Source organism: Lissotriton vulgaris, chromosome 6 (genome assembly GCF_964263255.1).
Source record: "Lissotriton vulgaris chromosome 6, aLisVul1.2, whole genome shotgun sequence".
Classification (NCBI taxonomy): domain Eukaryota; kingdom Metazoa; phylum Chordata; class Amphibia; order Caudata; family Salamandridae; genus Lissotriton; species Lissotriton vulgaris.
Window position 1 is genome coordinate 278,128,439 of NC_141694.1, and position 26,143 is coordinate 278,154,581.

Consider the following 26,143-nt stretch of genomic DNA (forward strand, 5'->3'; position numbering starts at 1 on the left):
TATGTATAAGAAAGTGGCGGAGCGTGGGTTAGCTCCAAAATTGCTAATGCCACGCGCCGTCACTTTAGAAATGCAGGGTGCACTGTATTAACAATAATACAGTGCAGCCCTCTGTTTCTCCCTGTGCTGCTGCATAGCGCCAACACAGGCACCCTTACACCATAGTCCAAGGGTGCCTGTGTTGAGTAAATAATTGACAATCCAGAATGGTGATTTGTAACTTCTAAGTGTGCTGCATTGTGCAGCACACGTGGAAGTTGTGAATTGTCATTTTTAAAATGATTGTTTCTGTGCAGGAAGAGACACCTTCCTGCTCATAAACAATCATTCATGGCAATTTGCTGTTTCTATGTGTGCTGCACAATACCGCACACATAGGAACATTAAAAATAAGGAGAAATAAAGTATTTCTCTTCGTTTCGCCATGTTAAGACCAGGTTTCCCACAAAATATCTGCAAAATATTGTGCTGAAAGATTCCCACTCATTCCTAGGCCCGGGCAAACACAATATTTTCTCATAAGGATTCAACCTAATAAATGCGAATTTTCGAAGCCTACAATGGCAAAGTGAGCTGCCAAGTTTATTGAATGCAGAAATTGCAGTATGTTGTGTTCCGGGCAGTTTCACCCTGAAGGGATATTTTTTATTGTAGTTTCAATTACTGCTGTGTGATCTTTGCCTGGAGGTTCACAGTCTCCTCCGTGAGAAATAATCTGAAATCGTGCTTCTGTGTTTAAACGTTTCAACTCGAGGAGGATGGAATATGTGTGCCGGTGAAAATATACTCAATGTTACCAAGCATTATGTGCCCCTGAGCTCTTAGGGACAAATGATGCTCGACGTACACTCAGCATTACTTCACTTACTGCCATGGTTCGTAGTTTTCTGCATGTGAGTTTTCGCATTATAAATCGGTATTTTCACACCACTGTGATCTGCTACAAAAAAGGAAAGAGTGCCAAAATCTATATGATTTCAAAGCAGCAGGAATATGACTTCAAAATTAACTGTGAAAAAGGCAAATGCGGTTTGATTGCTAACTACTTATCACGAGGAAATATTTCCAGTTTGCAATAAAAAAGATATGCAAAGACACAGACACTGAAAAAGAGAAAACTCTGTGAGTTTGGGCAATAAATAAACAGTGCCTGCATAGACATCCTGGTCAGATTTACTCAGGCACTATGGTGGAGGTGCGTTACCTAACTACTTTTAACCCCTTCGCTGCGGCGGCTATTCCGCCGCAGCGCTAAGGGGGTGGGGCGGCTGCGCAGTGGTTCCGTGCTTGTGGCGGAACCGCTCCGTCACGGCTCGCGGGTGAGCTGTGCTTGTGACGGAACGGTTCCGTCACGGCCCCGCCCGCTCTTCAGAACGCTCAACGCAGGCACGGAATTCATGCCGCGCAGGCGCGGCGAGCGGGATGTGACGGAACCGTTCCATCACCAGCACAGCCCACCCGTGGCTCGTGACGGAACGGTTCCGTCACGAACGTGGAAGAGGTTAAGCAGTGAGAAACATAAAATGACAATAACTTGGAATTATTGTCATTTTATGTTTCATGTCCTGCTGCTTTGCGGCAGGAGGGTGGGAGGGGCTACTCTGCTTTCTGAGGAGGGCAGGGGAAGAATGGTTTGCCCACTCCTAAAATACGCAATTAATGTTTGGTCCGCCCTCTCGGCCACCCACAACAGCCATGTCCACTTCCTTGTTCTCCATGCAGGCTGCATTACTGCCTGCACAGAGAACATATCCAGCCCCTGGCTGAGTGCCGTGTCACGGTGCTCACACCAACCACAATGCTGCATTTTGATTGGCCTAGGGGAGGGAGCCGGGCTGCCTGCTTCCTGTTCCTATCGCAGGCTGGAGAGCAGGAGCAGAGAAGAGGTAGGACCTGGCCTCGTGGTAAGTTTTTTTTTGTAATCCCTCCGCGACACCTGGCCCCATGCCCCTTCTCGCATCCGCCACCTGCGGGTTATGCCAACTGTGGATTTACTAGATAATCGTGCAGGGCAGCAGCCGTACATGCTGCGCTGCTGCGTGAGAATAAACAACCAGAAATGCTAATACTGATAACTAGTCTACTCAACTTAAACGTCCACGAAAGCCACTGGTCAGTCTGTATCCTGGATAGTCAATAATCTTTATTTAATTTGAAAAGGCAATTCATTACATTTTACCCTCTTTCTCAAAGGAAATGCCCCAAGTTTTTTTCAGAGGAAAATATTTAGCAAAAAATAACCAATACACTTGATATTTACACGCCACATAAATCTATGTACAACAAACCAAGATCAAAACATAATCAAACAGTAATTCACTCAACCCAATCTTTTCACATTCATACAGTGTTTTCTCAAGCACTCTCCCTCGCAATCATACACAAACTCATGTACCCCTAGCATAGGAAAATTAATAATCAATTTGGACTGGCTAGGAGGTCTAAGACCAAACAATGTGACAAATTAATATCAAGGCTTGGCTGTGCCCATATTCATAAAAAGTACTGGTGAATTTTGATACACAATTATAAATCGCACAGAGCCAGCCTTAGTTGTCAGAACAGCATATTTGTTTGGTTAACCACACTAAAATACACGGGTCTAGGCGTTTCGAACCCCGTCAGGTTTGTGGGGGGTTCTCCTCAGGATCAAAAAAGAAACTATTTGCTCATCCAGTAATGGACAATAAAGTTGCGGAGGAACCTGGAGCAAATTATAGGTTCAGAAAAAACAGCGTTGCGGCATGCGATGGTAGGAATGGACAGAAGTTTCAGTTGATGTCATTTGTCTGCTGGCTAACCAAACAAATGTGCTGTTCTGACAGCTAAGGCTGGCTCTGTGCGATTTATAATTGTGTATCAAAATTCACCAGTACTTTTTATGAATATGGTCACAGCCAAGCCTTGATATTAATTTGTCACATTGACCTCCTAGCCAGTCCAAATTGCTTATTAATTTTCCTATGCTAGGGGTACATGAGTTTGTGTATGATTGCAAGTGAGAGTGCTTGAGAAAACACTGTATGAATGTGGAAAGATTGGGTTGAGTGAATTTCTGTTTGATTATGTTTTGATCTTGGTTTGTTGTACATAGATTTATTTGGCGTGTAAATATTAAGTGTGTTGGTTATTTTTCATTAAAAAGTTTCCTCTGAAAAAAACGTGTGGCGTTTCCTTTGAGAAAGAGGGTACAATGTAATGAATTGCCTTATCAAATTAAATAAAGATGATTGATTATCCAGTATACAGACTGACCAGTGGCTTTTGTGTCCATTTAAGTTGAGTAGACTAGTTATCAGTATTGGCATTTCTGGTTGTTTATTTGCTTAAGGGCTCAGCCTTACTGATTCGAGCCATACCCGTCGTTGTTTTTGCTGCGTGAGAATAAGAGAGAAAAAGAGCGCTATATTTACAGCAATATATTACTCTCCACCCCTTTCCCTAGTGCCTATGAAGAAATGTGCTGCTGTGCACCAGGGGCACACCTTTGCACCATAGTGCAAGGGTGTCTATGTGAATCTTACATAGGTTTTGTATTAGAAGGATAACCTTCCAGTAAAAAATACTATGCTTAGACTAACTTTAAACCTGTTTCCACTTTGTATGTGTACTTTACAGTGCAGCACAAGCAATGTCGGAAAAGAAAGGAGAAACAAAAGCATTTCTCCTTTATCAAGCCCATTTGAGATGGGTGCAATTTTTTTCTGTAAAACCCCTCTACTTTTTTAAGTAAATAGGGTTTTTACGTAAAAAACCTTGTGTGGTTGCAGGGCAACGCCCATGCACCACCCATGAAATGCCACCTCGGCGCTACGTAATTCAAAGCAGCCCTATGCGCTGCTTTGTGTTATTTTAAAGTAAAAGGCTTTCATCCATAATAAGATATAGGGCTTTCCTCTCTCCTGAAGCCTTTCTTAGGACTTTCTTAGGACTGCACGGCCCAAACTATGTTTTTCATATTTCTATCCAGCAGGTCAGATGTTGCAGACAGGAGACAGGTTTCTCTCAACAAGGTGAAGACTTACTGCCACAAAGGGCACAGAATAGTTAGATATGTGTAATCATTAGGTGTAGGAGGTTGTGGTAAGGCAGACTATTTGATAGTAGCGGGCCAGGCATTCAAGGCTAGGAGGTTGCAGGGTGCCCAGTATGGCCAGAATCCGGTAGTGCAGAGCAAAGCAGTACATGAGCAGAGCAGTGGTGTTGATGGCATGTTGATCTTTGTAGGAGCTGAGTAAGCAGGGCTACATTTTAGACACATCTTTCATTGCCGGTTATGCAATATGCCAGCACTATATTTTGCCAGTAGAGGAGTTTGTGGTGGGGTAAAGACTAGAGCAGATAGAGTCCTATCTCCCCCATATTGCCCAAAATGGGAGCAGAGGTCCAAAAACATAGGGATTGGTGTCTAAAGTGCTTCTATGAAGAGAAAGTGCAGGTACTGCAGAGCTGCCAGGTGGGTTTAACAAAGTCATGTAGAATTACTAACGTACACGAGAGACAAAGTCCTGTAGCTGAATTAAAACAAACAGAGAAACAACCTGTTAAATGTAGAATGAAAGTCTTTGTCTCTCAGATACCAGTGGACTATTCTTTCTGTAGGATCAGGGCTCAAGAATGGCAAAACCCAGAGACCGAATTCTAGAACTTTTCTAGGAAAATATTGCTCAGTGTGGGGAAGAGGAACAAAGTTGTGGAAACCTGTGATGGATGGTTCAATGTTGATGACCATCACCTGTTGAGTTTCCACAGTACTGGAGGTCCTGATGCTTATGGATCCTGCAAATAAGAGCAAGGATTCTGCACTACGGCCAATATATGTGGGTCAAACCTTTTTGAATGTGCCGGCTCATAAGTAAGGCATTCAGCATGGTCTCAAATCAAGGAAGTGGATCCCTTGTACCATGAAATGCAAGAGGCAGAGGTTTTCCTTCCATTCTCAGTTGAAAGAAACAACAGGTTGAACTGTTAAAGGCAGCCGAGGCCCGTGCAGTAAAGAGCGGTGGGGCCCAGTGTGGGGGGGGATTTCAACACCCTCCGCATGCTCCACAAGATCTACAGATGGATCCCAACAGATACAAGAAAGACAGTCACCCAGGCCCTCGTCAGCAGCAGACTTGACTACGGAAACGCCTCTATGTGGGAGCCCCGACCTAGCTCATCAAATGACTACAACGCATCCAAAATGCCTCCGCACGACTGATCCTCGATGTACCACGACACGGCCACATCATCCCCCACTTGAGAAACCTGCACTGGCTCCCCGTCAACAAGCGGATATCCTTCAAGCTCCTCATCCACGTACACAAAGCACTCCACAAGACCAGCCCAGCCTACCTCAACAGACGGATCTCCTTCTACTTCTTCATCCGCAAGCTATGCTCCACCGACCTCTCACTCAACACCGTCCCACGAATTTGAAAAACAACCATCGGTTGGAGATCCTTCTCCCACCTCGTAGCCAAGAAATGGCACACTCTCCCATTGAGCCTACGACAGACCCAAGACTTGCTGACCTTCAGGAGGATACACAAGACCTGGCTGTTCGATCAGTAGCGCCCCCCACCACCCTCCAGGACCTTGAGACCCTCGCGGATATGTAGTGCACTTTACAAATGATTGATTGATTGAACAGACGATGACGAGGAAAATTATTTATTTAATTTTCCCTCATTAATGTCTGTCGAAATACCCCCCACTGGGCTCCACCAGTCTTACCTGCACGAGCCGCGGCTGGTTATGGGACCTCACCATTGAGTCAATCGGAGACGGTGCATGAGCTTGTTATATGTCTTTTAAATAAGGAAAAATGTCTATTTGAACTCTAACAAGTAGATGTGATAAAAAATGTAATGCAAGGTCCAGGGATCCACTCCACTGTTGTACGGAGACTATGTAAATATTGCAATAATTTCTTAGCCATAGGAAAATCTTGCCCACTTCAGAATCTGGTAAATCGCCACTGATTACAGCTTATTTTAGTATTTTGGAAAAGCAATGATGGTAGTGGAGCATGCAGCATTATATATATATATATAGCAGTCGCCAGTAGGTAGTTATAGTTAGGACCTAGTTTTCCTAGGAAAAGCGTTTTTTTGTTTTCTCAATATCTTTGGTGCCGGTTGCCGAATCTTCACGAAATTTTCAAAACTAGTCGACCACTCCCGTCAGCTCCTGTCTTGAAAGTTTCGGGGTCATTTGACAAGCGGGGTCTGAGAAAAAAGGGGGGTCCCAAAACGTGCTTTCCCCATGTTATTTTCCATACGAAACTTTAGACACAGCTACAGCCCGAACTGCTGAACAGAATTACACCTTTACAATTTGGCAAAAAGGCAGGTCTTGTTTCAGAAAAAGCCTTTTTTTGTTAAATGGTGTAAATTTGTTCAGTATTTTTTTTTATATTAAAGGAAAAAGAACTTTATATATCTGGACGGAGCCTAACCACACATCTCATCCTGAGATCTGATTGGCTGTCAGCACGTTATCCAAGAAGTGTTGGCAGTCATCTTGGGACCAATACACATGATAGAATCTCATTTAAAAGCATTGCAGTGAATGGAAGATTTTGAGGGTCACCAAAAGGAGAACATATAAAGGGTGATAAGACTTTAGTTACATTATAAATCATTTGTTGATTGGTGCATACTCATTTTAGGAATTGTGGTGTGTTCTAACATGAAAAAGCCTTCTTCTGGGATATCATGACTTATGTTCGAGAGAAAACTATTAACTCGTACTTTTTCCACAGAGGTTTGAAGGTGATCTAAAACCTAAAATGAGAGCATATTTTCTGTAAATTCACATTATCTTTCTCAGTCATGTGAGAATGAAGTCTGACATTCTCAGTAAAACATGTACATCCAACAAGAGCATAGACTGTCAGTTGATTCCTTTGTGTTCTACTGCAGCTTCCCAGAGTGTTGTAAAGAACAACGAGAGTGCTAACAGTCTTACTTATGACAAAAGTATTGCACACATGAAGCCATCTTTATTGGAATAAACTGGTAACACTTAAAACATTTAATTTAAAAAGGAACACAATGAGGGGGTTCATTTTGCCATATAAATTATGATTAGTGCTGAAGAAAGAAAAATTAGGGCACATTTTGAGTGACTTCTCAAATCCTCTTCTTTTTCATTAACAAATTCTGACATGCAGACTGAAACATGCATTTTCACTTCCAGCAGCAGACTTGCCTGGTGAGCAGTGGCTTTACTACAGTGATCTAATCAGCAACTAGAGTGCTAACATTCAAACTGTATGGCAAATGTGTGACAATCTGAATGCCTTCTTGATGGAATCAAAGTAAAAAACTGAAAGCATTTCCTACTGAGGAGACTGCAGTAAATGAGGAAATTAGGAAACTTCATAACAAATAAATCTCCCAATATGGCCACCAGAGACAAAAGAGGCCAAATGTAGCACGCACAAATATCACCAAGATGTAGCCCACGTGTAGCCCAATGACAGAAGTGTGCAAAACACTTTTTATATTTTGGGTTTTTGCAGTTTTATATAGTGCAGACTGGTCAGGTATTGGAGTGCTTCACATGAGCATTGGTTACAGCACACAAGGACAAATTCATTTTGGCTGTAGACATGGGGAGATTAAGTGATTTGACCAGAATCGCAGACTGTCGAGCTGAAGCAGAAACGCCAACCTGGTTCCCCAGTTGCAAAGTCTGCCACTCTGGAAGTAACACCATATCCTCTCCCCTAAGTGCAACATTTATTCAGGTGGTCAGCTGGATATAAAAATATAAAGATAACAAATAATTTGAAATAATGTCATCTGTGATGTCACTAACCATGTCATGAGTAATGTAATATGTGACGTCATCAGCAGTGCATTGCTTGGGCGCGAGTTATAGTTAGCACAACTAACTATAACAGCCGAATTTCTCTGGTTTTGTACGAGTGAAATGTCCAACTAACTATAACATCCCTGAAATATATATATATATACATATGCAAATTTGATCCCGGCAGCAAAAATCCGGTCTTCTCCACACTGACTGGGCTGGTGCGAGAACACGGGTGCAGGACCCGTCATTATTATTCAGGCAGAAACTGGGGTAAATGTATAACACTCAGGATAACTCGCACTCCACAGTCCTGATTTTTAGTTATTTTATTTTGGCAACGTTCTCACCCTCACTCAGGCTTTGGCACGGCCAGTTACACAGAAAACCCAGTGCGCAATTACCTTAAAACACAAGAGGCTGAGCAAAGCAATAGACATAAAAGAAATAAATGAAATCTTGCAATAACTTCATATTCCCCGACTTGCCCAAATTAGCTTGATAAATCTCATAGCTGTATTCAATACAGAAAGTCTTTCTGCCCCCCTGGTTGAGAATCTCATGAGTAATTACCCCTGATATGCCAATGGGGGGGGCAGTCATCCTCCTACACACCAGAGATTTCTTTTTTTCTTAAAATATAAAGGTGGGGGCAGCCCAGCATGGCATGGCCATGCTCCCTCCCCTAGTAAATGGGGTAACAGTCTTTGTGCCCCTCCTGTGGGGCAGATGAGCGTAAATTAATTTTGATCTGCCTCCCCAGAAAGCCTACTAGATGCCTGTGAAGGTTTCTGGGGGAATATAGGGGTGGGAGCTGCCCACCAAGAGCAGGGCTGTACCTCACCCAGGCTAAATGGGGCAACAGCCTGTTTGCCCCTCCTGGGGGGCAGATGGGGCAATAACCCCTGAGCTGTCCCCCAAGGGACAGCACACTTGGTGCCAGTAAACGGCTCAACCTGAGATCAAAGAGAGTCCCTTCGCAAGAGCTCCAATTGAACTTGGTTTGATCTGTTCCTGTCATGGGCACTAGGCCCAGCCATACCAGTGGCACAACGTGTTGTATCGCCACAAGTAGGGTAATGCTGGGTGGTAGGAATTTTCCATCACAGAAATGTAAGGAAAATGTATTATTTCAGACAAAGTTTAAAGTTTGCATGTCATTGTGGGTAAAAAAAACTCATGGAATTCATGCAAGACACACCACCCTGGAATCCCCTAGTTGTCTAGGTTTCCAAAATGTATAGGTTTGCTAGATTTCCCTAGGTGCCAGCTAAGCTAGGGCCCAAAATCCACAGCTACTCACCTTTCAAAAAAAGGGTGAGTTGTGTTTAAAAAAATATGATGCATCCGAGTTGCATTTTTGGCCGTTTCCTGATGCAGGGACTAGGTCTACAGAAACAAGTGAAGTACTGTTTTTATCAGGAGACATGGGGTAAGGCTGTGTAGAAGGAAAGTTGTATCTCCCCGCAGATTTCCGAATTTTCCATCACAGAAATGGGAGGACAATATGTTTTTTAAGTCAGAATGTGAGGTTTACAAGGAAATCTGAGTAACAAACCCTAATGAGAGCCACACAAGTAACCCCACCCTGGATTCCCCAAAGATATCTAGTTTCCATACATTTACCGGTTTGCTAGGTTTCCCGAGGTGCCGGATGAGATAGGGACCAAAATCCACAGCTACCCACCTTGCATAAAAACGTTGGTTGATAGTGGAAAAACGTGGTGTATATATCGCTTTTGGGACTGTTTCCTGTCACACGTACCAGGTCTACCTACACAAGTGAGGTTCCATTTTTATTGAGCGACTTTGGGAAATGCTTGGTAAAAGGAAATTTGTGGCTCCCCGCAGATTCCAGAACTTTCCATCACAGAAATATGAAGAAAATATGTTTTGGTAGTCAAAGTTTAAGATTTGAACCAAATTCTGGGTAACTAAACCTGGTGAAAACCCCACAAGTCACCCCTCCTTGTATGCCCCTGGCTGTCTAGTTTGTAAAAAAATGTATAGGTTGGATAGCTTTCCTTAGGTACTTGCTGGGCTAGTGCCCAAAATCCATAGCTTCCCACCTTAAACAAGGTCATTTTTGAGTGGAAAAATGTGATATATTGATTTTACATTTTGGGTCATTTCCTGCCATGGGTATTAGTTCTACCCACACAAGTAAGGTGCCATTTTTATCGGGAGACTTTGAGAAATGCTGGGTAGAAGGACATTTGTGGCTTACCACAGATTCCTGAACTTTCCATCACAGAAATAATGTATTTATCAAGTCCAAGTTTGATGTTTCCAAGGGATTCTGGTAAAAAAAAACCTGGTGAGAGCAACAAAATTTAACCCACCATGGATTCCCCTAGGTGTCCAGTTTTTAAAAACGCGTAGGGTTTCTTAGGTGCTGGCTGTGCTAGTATCCCAAATCCACAACTACCAAAATTAGGAAACAAAGTGAGTTCTGAGTGGAAAAATGTGATGCATCCAGGTTGCGTTTTAGCCCGATTCCTGTCACAGGCACTAAATCTACCCACACAATTGAGGTACCATTTATATCGCAAGACATGTGGAAGGGGAGAGGATGTGGCCTAATGGCTAGGGTGGTCAACCTCAAAACTGGGTAACTGGGTTCGAATCTCGGCAGGGACACTCAACATCCTGTGATTCTGGGCAAATCACTTAATCTCAAAGAAATTAATGTTTCAGTCTGTACGCAACTGTTGCTCATTGATTTTACTGATTTATTGTTTATTGTTTTTGGTTAATAAAAACCATCACAATACAAATACAGGTTAAATACATTTAAAAGGATGTTACTCCATCTTCATATAAATTAATATATCACATAACGTGAGTTATAATACAGTTGTGTAAAATATATTCAGGGCATAATTACAGGTACTTTGCAGTTTTCAACAAGTTATTTGTGTGGGGTACCCAGGTGATATAGCAAATATGATTCTACGTTTCTAGATGTCATCGATTGCTACAATTTTAACCTCCTTATCAATGTCATAGACTGTTATAGCCTGCGTTTTTGGATACTTCTTACAAGCCTGTTTTACTGCTTTGTCGTGGGATTGCAAAAACTTCACCAATTTACAATTTAGCCGAGGGTCAGTAGAGTCCAAGCTTCTCGTGATTGCTGTTCCGCATGTACGGATCCCTCGCTCATTGAATAAAAACTTAAAATGTAATCGACACGCATTTCTCATTTCGGGGCATATGCAGACCAAATGCACAAAGACTTCTTCTGCGGCGTCACATAATCTACATGTTTTTGATCCATTGTATCGCCAAAGTGTTTTTTCAGATAAAGATGGCAAATCCCCTAGGCGCATGGCCAATAATTGTTTCTTAAAGTGCACCGGATAGGTTAACTGTAAATAAGTTTCAGGTTGCAATGTGACATACGTTTGGATTGTTATCCATGCATGGGCTTGTCGTGAAAAAACACTTTTATCCTCTATCAGTGAGTGAATTTTAACCGCTTTATTCATAGCCTGGAAAAACTTGGGATGCAGCAATTTTAAATCCCACAGATCACCCGCATTTATTAAACGTATTGAGAACAAATATTTGCTATAGGTTGAATTAGCATCATTGACCATGGCTTCCCATAGCGCGTTAACTAAAACACTTGATTGGTTGTTTTGTATTTTATGCATGGTTTTAATAAACTGGTACCTTCTTGCTATATTTTGCTGTGTTAATCCAAATTCCAGATGGTTTTGGGCTGGAGAGGCATTACAGGGTAGATGGAATACCTGCTTATAAGTTTTGACTTGTACTGTTTAACAATTTAGCATCCCTACCATACATCACTGCACTTGCATGAGTTAGCGAAGGGAGCAACTTTGCTTTAACTACTGTAAGCAGTGATTGATAGGAGGGTTCAACTAGTTTTTTTGCTAGCAAGCTGAATGCATTTATTAAAGCTTTGTTTTTCCTAACCATGTAAAGCTGCTGCACTTGAAAATTTAAGATTTTTATCAAAATTAAACCCCAAATACTGGTAAGTAGTGATTTCTTCTATGGTTTGATTATCCAGCTTGATCTTTACGGATGCACCAATGTTCCTCCCAATATGCATAGCCTTTGTTTTGGAGATATTTATTTCTAATTTGTTGTGTTTTGTATACATCGCAGTTTTTTTGATTAGTCTTTGGAGACCGATTTCTGTCTGACTCAGCAGCACAATATCATCGGCATTTGCTAAATGGGATATCGTCAGTGACCCTAATCTTGGTGCGTGTGCATTAACTGAATCCAGGAAGAGAGACAAATCCACCATAAATAAATTAAACAGGTGTGGGGCTAACACACAGCCTTGCTTAAGCCCCCTAGCCGTTGGTATTTTCCTTGACAGTTTGGTTCCATCCCCTACTTTAATTTGAATCCACGTATCTGTATATAATGATTTGATTGCTCTTTGTGATTTTTTTGTATACCCCTACTTCTTAATTTGGCCCAAAGGAGTGAAAGATCCACCCGATCGAAGGCAGCCTTCAGGTTTATAAAACAGAGTTGTAATTTCTTCTTTAGACGTTTGTTTTTTTCTGCAATTACTGCTACTGCTAACATGTTGATTGTGGTACTGTACCCCTTCCGGAAGCCTGTTTGCTGGGGTGGAATCAGATTCTTGTTGTTTTACCACTCAATTAGCTCTACCAATAATATTGATCCATAGTTCTTTTGCTTCTGTATCAGTAAGAGCTATTAATCTTTAATTGGATAGGTTTGGTTTATCACCACCCTTGTAGATAGGGTTTATTATCGATCCTCTCCAGCTATCAGGAATCAAGCCTGTATTTTCCACCTCTTTGAATAATAGTATTATGGGATTGGCCCAATATTTTGGGTCAGTTTTGAATAGGGCTGGTGGGATACCATTTGGTCCGGGAGCACTGTCACTTTGTCCTGATTTAATAACTTTTTCAATTCTAGTACACAATGTACCATCCAAAATGGGTACATGGGCATGATGTGATGATAGTTTATTAGTTTGATTAATTTTGTTATTTTTATTAGCCCTCAATTGATTTTCTGCAAAAAAAAGTTTTTTTAAATACGCTGCCCAAACTTCTTCTGTTACATTTGATGATACTATTTTGTTAAGATTCTTATTTAGGCCATTTTTTGTTTTCCAAAATGCTTTGGCATTTGATTGTTTGCAGTAATAAACCATCTTTACCCAAAACTCATCTGTTGTTTTTCGTTTTCCTTGTCAAACGTGTTTCTTAAACTCCTTTTTCAGTATTTTTAGCTTGCCCCAAACATCTGAGTTGTTACCTTGTTTTTTTACCTTCCTTATTTCTCTTCTCAATTCTTTTTTTAGCACCTTAATTTTTTGTGCTGGTGAATGAGTATGAATTGTAATCCGTCTCGTTGTTAATTTTGAATTCTGTTTCGTTACTTCAAGCACAAATTTACTCCAAGCTTTTAATATGGTAGGTGAAAGCACTATACTATCCTCCAGTATTGCTTTGGCTTTACCTACGAGTTCAGATAGTCGTTCATTTGACCAGTTCACTCTTTTGTAAGTGGTTGCTATACTTCCCTCATCCAATGTTGGTACTGGTTGAAATCTATCCATATAAGTGTTTATTACTATTTGCTGCATCGAATGATCACTTTCCGTGGTACACTTAATTTTGAACATACTTAATTGTTGTATTAGTGGCAAGCTTAGAATTTTACAATCAATGACGGACCCTGTAGTTGGGCCATAATGTGTTAAGCTTGGTGGACTGTCATTCAGTGTTCTCCTATGATTACTCTCAAACCCAAATGTTCCAGGGTAGTAACTAGTTCCTTACCCACTTTGTTAGGCTTCCTCCAATGATGGGCAATTTGAAGTTTTATCCACCATATTTCATTTTCTGCAATTACCTGGTCTTCTTCGTCTGGTGAAAAGATGAGATGAGTATTAAAGTCACCTGTAATGACTATTTCCCAGGTTGGAGTATTGTATCTTACTTCGGTTATTTCGTGGATTAGCTTTTCGAATGTTCTTATTTTTCTTGCACATTTGGGTGAGCGTAGATATTGTGAGGTTATCCACTGACCGCTACCAATGTTAAGTCTTATTATTTGTATATCATTTTTAAAGTTGTCGGCATTTGTTCAGATTCTGCCTTAATATTATCTGATATGAAGACCGAAAGACCACCCTTTGCTCTTCTGTAGTGGTTCGTTTTTACCGCATCCACCTGATGTACTGTGAATCTAGGTATCTGAATTAGTTCTGTCAGCCAGGTTTCTTGCAGTACTAAAATATCATATGGGGCCCAGATTTCCATTAGGGTTCTATCCGTAAGCTTTGTAATTGCACCTGCAATATTCCAGGAAAGTATATTTAATTTATCATTTTGCCAGGCATGAGTTGATTCAGTAACTGGTAATTGCCTATTTTTTGTTAATTGTGACCTACCTATACCTGTAGTTATGCCTACTTTTCGTTGGAGACACTGTTTCTGTACCTGTTGGACCTCGGGCATTGTGCAAAATCGAATATACTGGATAATGTATGCCCAGCTTATTGACCCCTTGTGCCAATGGAGCAGGGTAACGTTGCGGTGTTGATTTTGTTATTGTTATACCCATGATTCAAATTGCTCCTTAGCATCTAAGATTTGAGTTACTATTTTTTCCGACTTCCATGATGATATTGTTGTCTCTGCGAGTGGATTATGTGTGTTTGGCATGAACATGACCGAAAGTAAATCTGTTGTTTCAGTAAACTGTAATGTTTGCACCTCTCCTAGTAGCCTCAAAATGTTTCCTCTGTTTAAAATGTCTTGCTTACCTCTTGACGTGTATAGCGGTATTAATGTGATTTGCCACTGGTCACTAGAACTCCTTGTTTCTATTAAGGAGGTGTGTTCAGACAATTCTTCTCTTGCTTGATCCTCCTTTGGAATTTTATATTTTTTTTGCCCAAGGCAATAGGAGGAATGTTTTCTTTTAATTTCTCTTCTTTACCAAGCTGTATACTGGCTGGTGTGCAATGAGACTCGTATTCGTTATTACTGTCTACTGGAGGACATGTGATCACTGTTTTGTTATCCATGATTGCAATTACTATGCATTCGTGATTGTTATTTTTCTTACATTAATTGCTTGTTAGGACCACTGGTGGATTGTTGTTAGTAATTTTGAGGCTGTCCATATGGTTCTGTTCAGAACATTCACACAGTGGTATCTCAGGGCGCTTGATCTGATCTTGCCCTATCTGAGTTTCTGTTAATGTGTCATGTTTTCCGTCTGTCATTGGTGTCTCCGTTTTTTTTCTATTTGCATCACTTTCTTTCGAAAACAAAACTAATTTTGCTTAGGTGAGTTTGTCCTTGCCCTACTGACTGGCTTTCCGGGTTTTCACATTATTTTCACTGACCTTATTTTCTGTAGAATTGTAACAAGAGTGCATGGTGCCATCCGGCAGTTGATCCACTAAAGTACATTTTCTTTCCGTGGCTTGTAATTCTGGAACAGATTTCTTTTGTTTCATGGCACTAAATAGTGTAGAGCACTTGTTGAGCTCTGCATCATTTCGCCTAGGACCATTCGTGATCTGCCTTACTTTTCTAGCGCAATTTTTCTGCCTTTTTGTTAGTACTTGGGAAAACATGGTTTTGGGTTTCGTCGCAATAGATTCTTTGCCACTGTTCGTTAAGTGGATCAATGACATGTCGTTTTGGATTTCATGTACATTTTCACAACTTAACTCATTCGATTGCCCAACCTGTTGCTCATAGATGTAATTTTTTGGCAGATTTCCTATTGGCTGTAATTGCTCTTGCATATCTTCCGGTGGGTTTTTCTCCAAAGTTGACTTGTACTTTATTTCTTTCAATATATCAACTAATATGGCTGGTAATGTACTTAATTTATCTGTTATTTAATCACACTTACAGATGCATTGTGGATCTGTACTCTTAGGTGGTTGGAACTTCTTCAATTGATTGGTCAGTATATCTATTTTAGTATTAATACTAGAGACGTGAGTTGCCATAATATTCATTAGATCGATCTGGACGTCCAATTTGTCTGATTGCATATTTAGTACTGATATCGACGTTTGCAAGGTGTTTACTAATGAAGAATGTAAAGAGGATAAGTTATCTATCTCCATTTGGTTGGTATATTCTTCTGGCTTACTTGCAGAGAATCCTCCTGCTTTCGGATTATCCTGCTGAAGCGCCGAAGTACTTAAACTTATTTCTGTTTGAATTTCGGATAGATCAATTTGATCCTGCCTTGTATTGCCTAGCGGTGAATCATACTTTACCTCCGTAGGAATCTGGGTAGAACAATGACTTGATATTTCTATAATTGAGGAAGGATCCTGGTTTGATTCAATGCCAATAGTCCTTATTGCAGAGACTTGTTTTTTTTCTTCATCTTTTTGCTTTGTAGATTCTATTTGCATGATTACGGGGGTAATTGCCGAATTTGGTTGCTTTGATGTTTTTATTTCCAAAGCTTCAACCAATTCCACATTCTCCATTATTAATGTTGAGTGTAACCATGAGGTGGAAGCCTTTATATCACACAAAGTTACAAGGGGATCATGGCATTGATTAGCCTGTACTTGTTTGTCCTTGTTTGGTGTTGAATGGAAATGCTCCTATATTTTAAGTTTGTTTGTTGTTGCTATATCGTCCTGTTGCAGATTTCTTTTATCAGATTCCATATTCAGATCAGTGCATATTGGCTTAGTGTCTCCCAAGTCATTCTTGTTGTTATTTATTGAATGTATAATTGCCTGTACAATTATTTTTTTCCCACTTTTCGTTTGGTGGATTGTTGGCAAGTTTTTCTCATTCCTTAGTCCGTTATTATTTGATCCGTTATTCCTACACTTTCCTTATATCTGGGCACTATGTGGGATGCTGTTACATGAGGTACTTGTTGTGGAATTTCTTGCAATTCAGCAGAGTTTGGTTTTTGTGGAGCAAGGGGTGTAAGCAAACCCTTTATGTTCCCTGTTTCCGAAAATATGGCTGCTGCCGGGTCTTTCAGAAAGAAAAATGTGCTTATTTTTTGTTCCGCCCTTTTGTTTTTTCCAGGATTAGTTTCCATTTGAGAGGGTGTTGAGGAAGGATAATTTCCTGTCCCTTGGGGTCTTGTTGGAGATGTCCCCCTTGTTATAGTTAGTTTTTTTGTGATTTTTTTTGTTTGTGTGTTTTTTGTAACGGGGGCACCTGCCTGACCCGTCCTGATCTCATTTCACTTATATCGTTCTTCTGGTGTACCACCTCTTAGGAGTTACTGTCTGTGATTTCTTGTGTCTGCTTTAGCAAGTTATGTCCCGCTGGCAGACTCCTTGGTGAGCCCTAAAAGCTGAGGATCTTAGGTGAAGGAAAAACTAACAGCCACGCTTCGTTCTACAAGTGCTATAGAATAGCTATAGAACAGCAAGCAGTAGAATGCTCCTTCCAGGAGTTCAAATTGGAGACAGATGCTTAACCCAAAGTTCCAATGCACTTCGGCGAATCAACCATTGATTCTACTTAAAACATGCTGATTATACTTAAAAAATGCTCTTTCATTTCAAATAAGCTGGCTTGCAATTTTTGCTAATCACCACTGAATCTGGAATAATGGTGTTTTTGCCTCAAATTTGCCTCACAATTGCGGGGTGGATGTGGAGGCATGTGCTCACGCAGCCCTCGTGGCTCTCCGTGGCTCATCTCCGTGGCTGCTGCCCACACTGACTCCTTCAGCTGCGTCTACTCCATGCTCAGCATTATATCTCCAAACATTATGACCCTCAGAGTACTTTAATATGGGAGGATGGGGGGAATTACTTTTCCTTTATGCACCCGGACTGAGGGGGAGTAATGCAGGGGCAGGGGAGTGGGGAGCTTTCCAGCTCCTAACCCGCTCAACCCGCCATCTTAATCCAGCTCTTCCCACAGCTCTTCCCAGAGCACCAAGGCACTCACAGCACCACTCCAATCCCCTATCACTTATACTGATGGCTGCCTTGGCTCCGTCATAGCGTGAGAAAAGTTGAGAGCAAGGGAGCAAGAGAGTAAAACAACAAGAGAGCAAGGGAGTAGAAACAAGCCGCTACCCCTACCGGCTCTCTTCCACCATGCCGCTCTCTTCACTCGATGCGCTCCAGCAACGCCCAAAAGTCTCACGCTGCACGCAGGCTTCTCACCTCTGGCTGCCGGCTCCTGGCAGGCATGGCTCCTTACGCCGCAACCGTCACCACTGACTTCAGGTCTTGCGGTCGTGGCTCCTTGCACCGCACATACTTCAGGTCCTGTGGTTGCAGCTCCTTGCACTGCACACCACACGCCGGCTTCTCTCCTCCGTCAGCAACTGGTGGCTGCTCTGGTTCCTGTCAGACACGGCTCAACAGAGTGCATGCTGCACGCTGCGCGCCGCACGCCTGCTTCTCTTCCCCAGCCTCGGCTCTGGATCTGGTTCTGGCTTCCGCTTCCGTTATCGTCTCAGAGTCTCAAACACCTCTTTTTCTGGAGGCCTCATGTAAAGCATTCTGATACGTCAGGTCTAGTTCACACTATATAAAATTCCCCCCCCCCCAAAAAAAGAAAGGACAGAATAGTAGAACATTTGTTATTACCAATTGCATTTTGCTGCATTTGTGCCCTCCAAATGTAAGCCAGTGTGTATAAAAGAAGATATTTTGAAATGTATCCCATAAATCTTATGCTAGTACAGGAACATAGAAATTCAGAGATGTACATATAACCACTGCTCCTAAACTCCACATCTTATGGCCATTTCAGAAATACATAGGTTTCCTTGATACCCATTTTCCACTCTATATATTTCACCACATGACTTTGTCTATACTTGGTACACAATAAAAAAAATATTGCATGTTGCTGTTCAGTTGTTGGCTCTGGGTACCTTGGGTTCTTAGAGAAGCTACAAACACAATATATCCCTGCATACAGAAGGGTATAGCAGACGTAATGGTATATTGCTTTTGCAGATCAGCCATGATGACAAAATATTACAGGTGAAAATATTGTCACAAATGGGCATTTGTTCCTACTCATTTTCAATATTTCTTTATGTTAACAGTGCATTTATTTGGGAAACTCTTGAGGGATCTACACATATGATCCCTTGGTGAATCACAGGTGTTGGTAAAAAAATGGTGAACATCTGTGTTCAAGGCTCTAGGCAGAGCTAAAATGCGTCAGGACCATGTCAAGGACAGCACACTGCCACCTTCATTAAAACAGAGAGAATCCTGAGATTTGACTTCAGGAATTTCGTTCTTTGTTGGAATTGATGACAGGTGCTGCATTTCCTGTTTGAGGCTGCCCTGCAGGGTCTAAGGCTCCCTTTAATGGAGGATTGTTTGGAGTCTGATGGATAAAAGTCCAGCTTAGTCCGCTCACCTCTGTTTAAAAAAAAAGGATTTTCGAGGGATAATGAACTCCTTGGGGTGAGAAAGGAGTTTGGTACTTCTCCATTCTGTCCTCGGATCCCTCTTTTTCACAAAGGATATTTTAATGTGGCATGTGTGAGGAAATCAATTGAGGACTTTAAATGCACCGAGTCACTATATACACCAGCAATGCTGTCATTGGACTTTTGCGGATCTCGCGTTCGCAAATTTTGCGGATTTGCGGATTCGCAATCCGCAAAATCCGCGAATTCCCGCGAATTTGCGGATTTTTTTTTTTTTGTGTTCGCCCGTGTTTCTGCCAGTTCGCGAGGGTTTTTACAATTTCGCAATTTGCGAACTTACCTGTCGGGTCGCAAGTTTTGCGAACTTGTTGTTTCTACGTGTCCAGCCTGTTTGGGACACTCTTCTTCATCACTGCCACTCTCTGTCACCACTGCCACTCTCTGACTACTCATGCCACCCTCTGGCCCACCCATGCCACCCTCTGTTTCATCACCACACCCTCTGGTTGTCCAGTGTACATTATTTTCGGCAAAGCAAAGCACACCTTCCCTGCCTCAAGTGACCTGAATTAATTTGGGGCTGATTAATGTGTCACAGAATATTTTTTTAGCTGGCACCTGCTTCCTTAGTGCGCCCTGATTAGTGATCTTTTGCACTTGCTAAGTGCTTTCATTGTTGCAAAATTAGTTACAACACCTGCCCTGCCCCAACTGACAATAATGAATTAGGGGCTGATTAATGGATTTTAACTTCCAGCCTGGCTCCTGCTTGTCTCCCTTAGCTGTAATTCAGGACCTTTGTGGCATATGTGTAACTATTCTGAGGTTCAGAGCAGGGTCACATAATAGTTTCAACTGGCAACTGAACTCTGGAGGGCCCCTCAGGAAGCACTACAGGAAATGGCTACTAATGATGAGCCTGAACTTTTGAACCTGGTAAGTAGTTACTTTCAGTTTTGCTAAGAGCGTATTTCTGCAATTTTGCACTTATTCGCGGGGCGCGAACTCACGCGAACAGTGCGAGCAGTGCGAGCAAAATCCGCTGCTCGTGGATTTGCGGATTTTGCGGGAGATTCGCGAATCTCGCGGATTGCGAATTTCCCGAAAATCCGCAAAATCCGCGAGCGGAACGGATTTTCCGCCCACACCTATACAGCAGTATCATGACTGTATTTAACAAGGATAGTATAAACTGTGTGTGGGCAGAGGATATGAATTGCATTTGCAGTGCATGCTGGTTGTTGCAGTTTGTAAACACTACAGAGGCACATTATGGCCTACATTTAAACTGGGTGGTTGTGCTAATCAGCAATCACCAACCCCTGTGATCAAGGCTCGAGGGAGAGCTGAAACGCGTCAGAATCATGTCAAGGACAGCACGCTGCCACCTTCATTTCTTGAATAAACATAATGAATCTCGAGATTTGGCCTAAAGAATTTCTTTCTTTGCTGGCTATACATACACACGAAAAGAGGTGTTCAAATGTATTTTGATTTTTGAATACAGGGGTGAAGTAAACAGCTAAAAACACATCGCTTCTTCTGTACCTCAGCTGGAAATTGATTGCAGAATCTAACCAATCATTGATCCAAGTGAAAAACAGCTTTGGGAATACAGGCTGAGGGGGAATCTGAATTGATTCAACAAATGCATTCTAACTTGCCTTTTAAAGACGGAGACCCTGCAATCAGTTCGGGGAAGCCTGGGGGAAGGTTTTACATCAGTAAATATAAAGTCATGCGCCTTCTCTAAATGTACTTCTCTTTAAGTAAACACTGCTTTTGAATTTAATAAAACAGTTTTCAAATTGTCCTTTGTTTAATAGTCTTTTATTTCACTATCTTTAATTTGAACAATCCACTATTGCCCATATAGTCGTTACATATCCAGCCAATACGTTTCAAGAGGCATTCTGCAACTTTGAAAGCCCTGAAATAGTTTTTTTTAGCATCCACATAAGAATCTTTGTATCATCAAAAAAACATAAAGTGTTGAAATATATGCACCATGTAGCTCTGCCTAACTGTTGTTAACTTTTTAAATGATATGTTGCCTTCAATCACTACATCAAATGCAATTAATTAATCCCCATAAAACCTAGACAATCAGCTGAATACTTTATCTTATGTTCTCTGTCCGTCAGAATAATGGCACCTTCCTCATTTAATTGTCACCTAGACATCATTTAAGTAACTAGGCCATATGTAGGTAATCTACATTTACCGATTCTAAAATACCAAATTTTACCGATTCGGTATTTCAGAATCGGTAAATGGTATGTAGATAAAAATTCGGTAAATGTTACTGAATCGGTAATATTTGGTATTACCGATTCGGTATTTACTAATTCAGTAATTCCCATTCATTCCTATGGACCTGGAGGCCCTTAGGAATGAATGGGAAGCCATTCACTATTACCGATTCGGTAAATACCGAATCGGTAATAGGGGGAAAATTTAAAGGGTGGCAGGGTGTCACATTGACACCCTGTTGCACCCCTGAATAGTGCATGGGTGCACTTGTGGCACACATACATGCCCTAAGGGCATGTATGTCTGCCACATGGCACTTTTAAAAAAGCAAATAATTGCTTTTTTAAAGGTATTCAATTCGGTATTTACCACCAACTTGTAGTTGGTGGTAAATAACGAATCCTTAAATGAAAAATACACTCACTTGAGTGCTCCCTACATTAAGGATTCGGTAATTTACTGAATCAGTATTTTAGGAATTCAGTAATTTACCGATTCCTTAAATTACCGTTCGGTAAATTACCAAATCCTTAACCCTGCCTCCTACATCTCAAACCCTAAATACCGGTCGGTAATGGCCAAAATTCAGTAATTTCGGCCGTTACCGACTGGTATTGGGCTACCTACATCTGGCCCCAAATATCATACAGTGTTGTAATTACTTTCTGCTAAGTAGATTTGGTCTTTATATTCCACATGCATCATATTAAAATATCAACCTTTTGGTAATGTTCTTTATAATTAAATAAAGGATTTGTATTTTTCTGAGCTTACCAAAGTACTTTTGTTCTCATGAATGCAGATTTCCATATGAAATTTGATTTCAAATTCTTCACAATTGCATACAATATATTACATAAGAAATATATCAGTCAATTAACAACTGAGTACCGCCCTGAAACGTATATGTTAACTCACAGGGTGAATTGGTGAAAGGTGACTGCAAATAAGAACTTTCCCAAAGATAGTCCCAAAGTGGAACGATATATATCCCCATGTTTCTGTCCATTTGGCTCATCGCAGGTGTCTCTAATTTGCTTTTCAAGACCAGTGCGATTATCAGGCTGCATTAGTCCTCAAGTCCGCAATAATGTTAATTACAAAAGTAATGACCCTACTTTTCGGCCTGCTGCATCTAAAGGCTTAAGGGTCCGCCCACACCTGGAGGACTCACAAATTCATGCCTCCTCACTCAGCCAGTTGAGTGACTTCATACCTATGTTTGGTGCACAGATGCAGAAGTATAGTCTATTTCCTAAAATCTATTTGATCCTCAGTTGGAGTTTATGGGGTAACCTTGCAGAAAGCGAGTGGAGTGATGTTCCTATCTGAAGGTGGGATTGTAAAGCTAAGGATCTAGCCATTGGTGGAACTTCAACCGCAAGGATCAATAGCGAAGAATTGAATGGTGATACTGAGGAACACTCTGCCCACAATATTTTTGATTTCACGAACAAGATGTTACCTGATGCAAATAAACCCAGACATACATTCCAAGACATAGTAGCAGGTTATTTTGGGGCCGGAGACTCAACACGCTCTTCAGTAGAAGTCAATCTCAACTAATCCGGAACAGATTCTTCTACATCTGCCATTTCCATATATTCTAAGAACAGATTAAAACACTATTGGCTGTATTGCAACCATAGATGTAGGCATAATGGTCATGGAAATCCAGCTCAAATGCTTCCAAATGGAAGGAGGCGAAGGCAGTTTGCTGGGGCGGGGCAGCTATAGTATTGATATGAACAGACAGTATATTAACTTAACTGGCTAAAAAGAACCTACGCCAGAGCAGTGATGAAGTTAGAAATCAGAAATCAAATTATAATTGTTATTGACTGTCAGTAGTGGCTCGTGTCCCAGCAGAGTGGCGGACGTGTGAAGGTCAAAGACTGACAAACAACAAAGGAGACACTAAATAAATATAATTTTACCTGCCACATCTCCGCTCTTCTGCTCCGTCCTCACCAGCATAGGCTCCCAGAATCCCCTGCGGCCAATCCTGATACTGCTCTCATGCTACTGGAATGTTGCTGGCACCATGAAGACAGCATCAGGATTGGCCTGAGCGCAGATGATTTGCACTCCCAGTAAGACTGGGAACCTGTACTTGCTGTCTCCAAACCGACAAAGTAGCTCGGGTTGGAGAAAGCTTCAGTGCTTATGCCATTTTGGCAGTGCGCATGCCAGTTTGGCCATCCTGAGATTGTCGGCCAAGCCCACATGTGCACTGACAACAGTGCCGTGCTAACCCCCCTCCCCACTCCCCCACCCCACCCCCCTCTATAACGGCTCCCAATTAGACCCTGCCCCAAAACTCGGTTATTGATAGAAAAATAAATGATAATAAACTTTAATTATCATTTAATTTTTTTAGTTTTGAGGCTGGTAGGGGAGGCAAAGTTCCTACCCAATAGCAGAAGAACCGCCGTTGTTGACAGTTCACATTCAAAGGATGCTCAGTCACGTGACAGACCACCTCAACTGGGTGATTCTCTTCACCTAGGATTACTACTTGTAGAATTGTGTGTTCAAGGAGTTTCAGAAGAATTTTGAGACAAACGTTATGGATATCTTTTTTTCCCAAGTGAGATGTAATGTAACAACAGTTTAACCTGAGGATGCTGAACTTGGATTCAGTGACTTAAATGCACTCTGCCAACATGTTCCTCATCTTGCCTTACCTTCTTTTCTGCTAATTCCCAAGGCGATAGTGAAAACCAGCTGGAATGAAGTAGAGGAAACTAGTATTATCCCTTCTTCAGTGTCAACTCTGCTGCAGGTTGTGTTTTGGCTCCAATTCTTGGTCTTCAAATAGAAATTTGATATGCAAAGGTTAATACTGAAGAGGGTTGGTGTCACTTCAGCAGGCCAGTCACACACACACAGAAGCGGTATCCACCTAATAACCTGAAATATACCTGGATTATTTTCCAAAAAGATATTAAGGATTTCAAGAAATCTTTGCTGTTGCTAATTTAAAGGTTGAATGGGTAGATGTTATATCTGTTTAAAACGGTTTGAGGGGGTGGATGAGCTTTAGCCTTGGTATATAGTAAACCATTTCTTCTTCCTTCAGATTTACCATTAATATTGTTGATGAATTTATTTTTTAAATAGCACTTCACGCCACAGTTTTGCCTTCTCTTGGTGACGTAAACAAAAAGGACTCTATAGAACTTAATTTACTCACCTCCACAAGATGAAAAACTCAGATGGCCTTGCCAGGGTTCAAATGAGGAATCCGCATGTCTGTGCAGACATCATCAGTGAGCTTTTCAATCCACTGAGTCATCAAGCCACTGAATGAGGTGCTCGTATGCTTTCATAGTTTTGGCCGAATCTTGGCTTTTGCATTCCAAGCAAGTGTTTTTGTTAGCACTCGTTTTTCCACAGTCATCTTCTCAGGAACATGAGAGAAGACAATCTTTTGATTTAAGTTACTCAGTTCTGATTAAATTGAAATGATTTCCATCAGTTTGAAAATGTGACCGTTTATTTGTGACGGATGGACCTGAGGCAATTTACTGCATCAATAAACACTAGCTCCAATATGTAATGTGCCCTAATTTTATGTATTAGCTCCATACCATGTGGGCTTACACGGCATAATTAAAGGGTGACTTACGAATCTATAAAAATAGGGGTTCCTATATGGCAACAGAATATTTCTGTGCAATGAGTCAACACGGTGTATTTAAACTGTAGCCCAGCCAGAGCACAGTGGCGATCCTGGCAGACATATATTTCTGTCATTTATGTGGGTGGTGTAAATACACACTGCAGCCCACACACAGCATGCAACAGTCCATACCATAGGTGCATTTCAGAAAAAAACAAAAGTGCGCTTCAAGGGAAAATTAAATAGGCCAAACTGGGCATTCCAATGTTCAACACCGGTGCTTTACCACAGTTCAGCACTGGTAAAGCCCACAAGATAAAAAGCAAAGAAATACTCAGCAAAGAATGGCAGCCAGGGGACCCAACGCTGCACCACCTTGCGTAATCACCGTATCAATCACAACCAAGTTAGCCACCTCCAACCAGCAGCTGGTCTTTGACCTTATATTAGAGACATTTTAAACTGAAAGAAGAGGCAACAACCTCAAACTGTTTTTGAATGGTAAAGGACTCGATTGCTGCACGAACACCTCTGGATTAACTGACCGCAAAGCTTTTGATTAATACGCCTTTGACTTCCGCCATGTGTGATCTTTAGGTCGAGTGTAGTGACTAAAGTTTACATATAATTTGTCATGAGGAATTGCGCTTGTATACCTGGTACCCTAGGTTTTGTGATTGTACCTAGCGAATTTGCTTATCCAGATTGACAGATGCTAGCGGATGGAGAAAGCCGTCGTGAGGAAGCCTTTGTTAAGGGGAAACGCATTGGCTGCGCTTAAAGGTTTTGTTATGTTATGTTAAACTTTATTTGTACAGTGCACGTACACCAGGTTGGTTTCTTGGCGCTGCTCTAAGGGAATTTTGGATTAGGAACCTGAATAAAAAAGCAATACATATGGAAAGGATCTACTAGTCTTGCTTTGGACTGATTGTATACACATGTTTGGTTGTTGCTTCTCTTTTTCACTTTAAAAATCCAAAGAAATGGTGCTCTACCCTGCTCAGTTAAATCAGCATTCAACATGGTTGAAACGCCAAAAGTAGGTCACATTCCTTGAATGTTTAT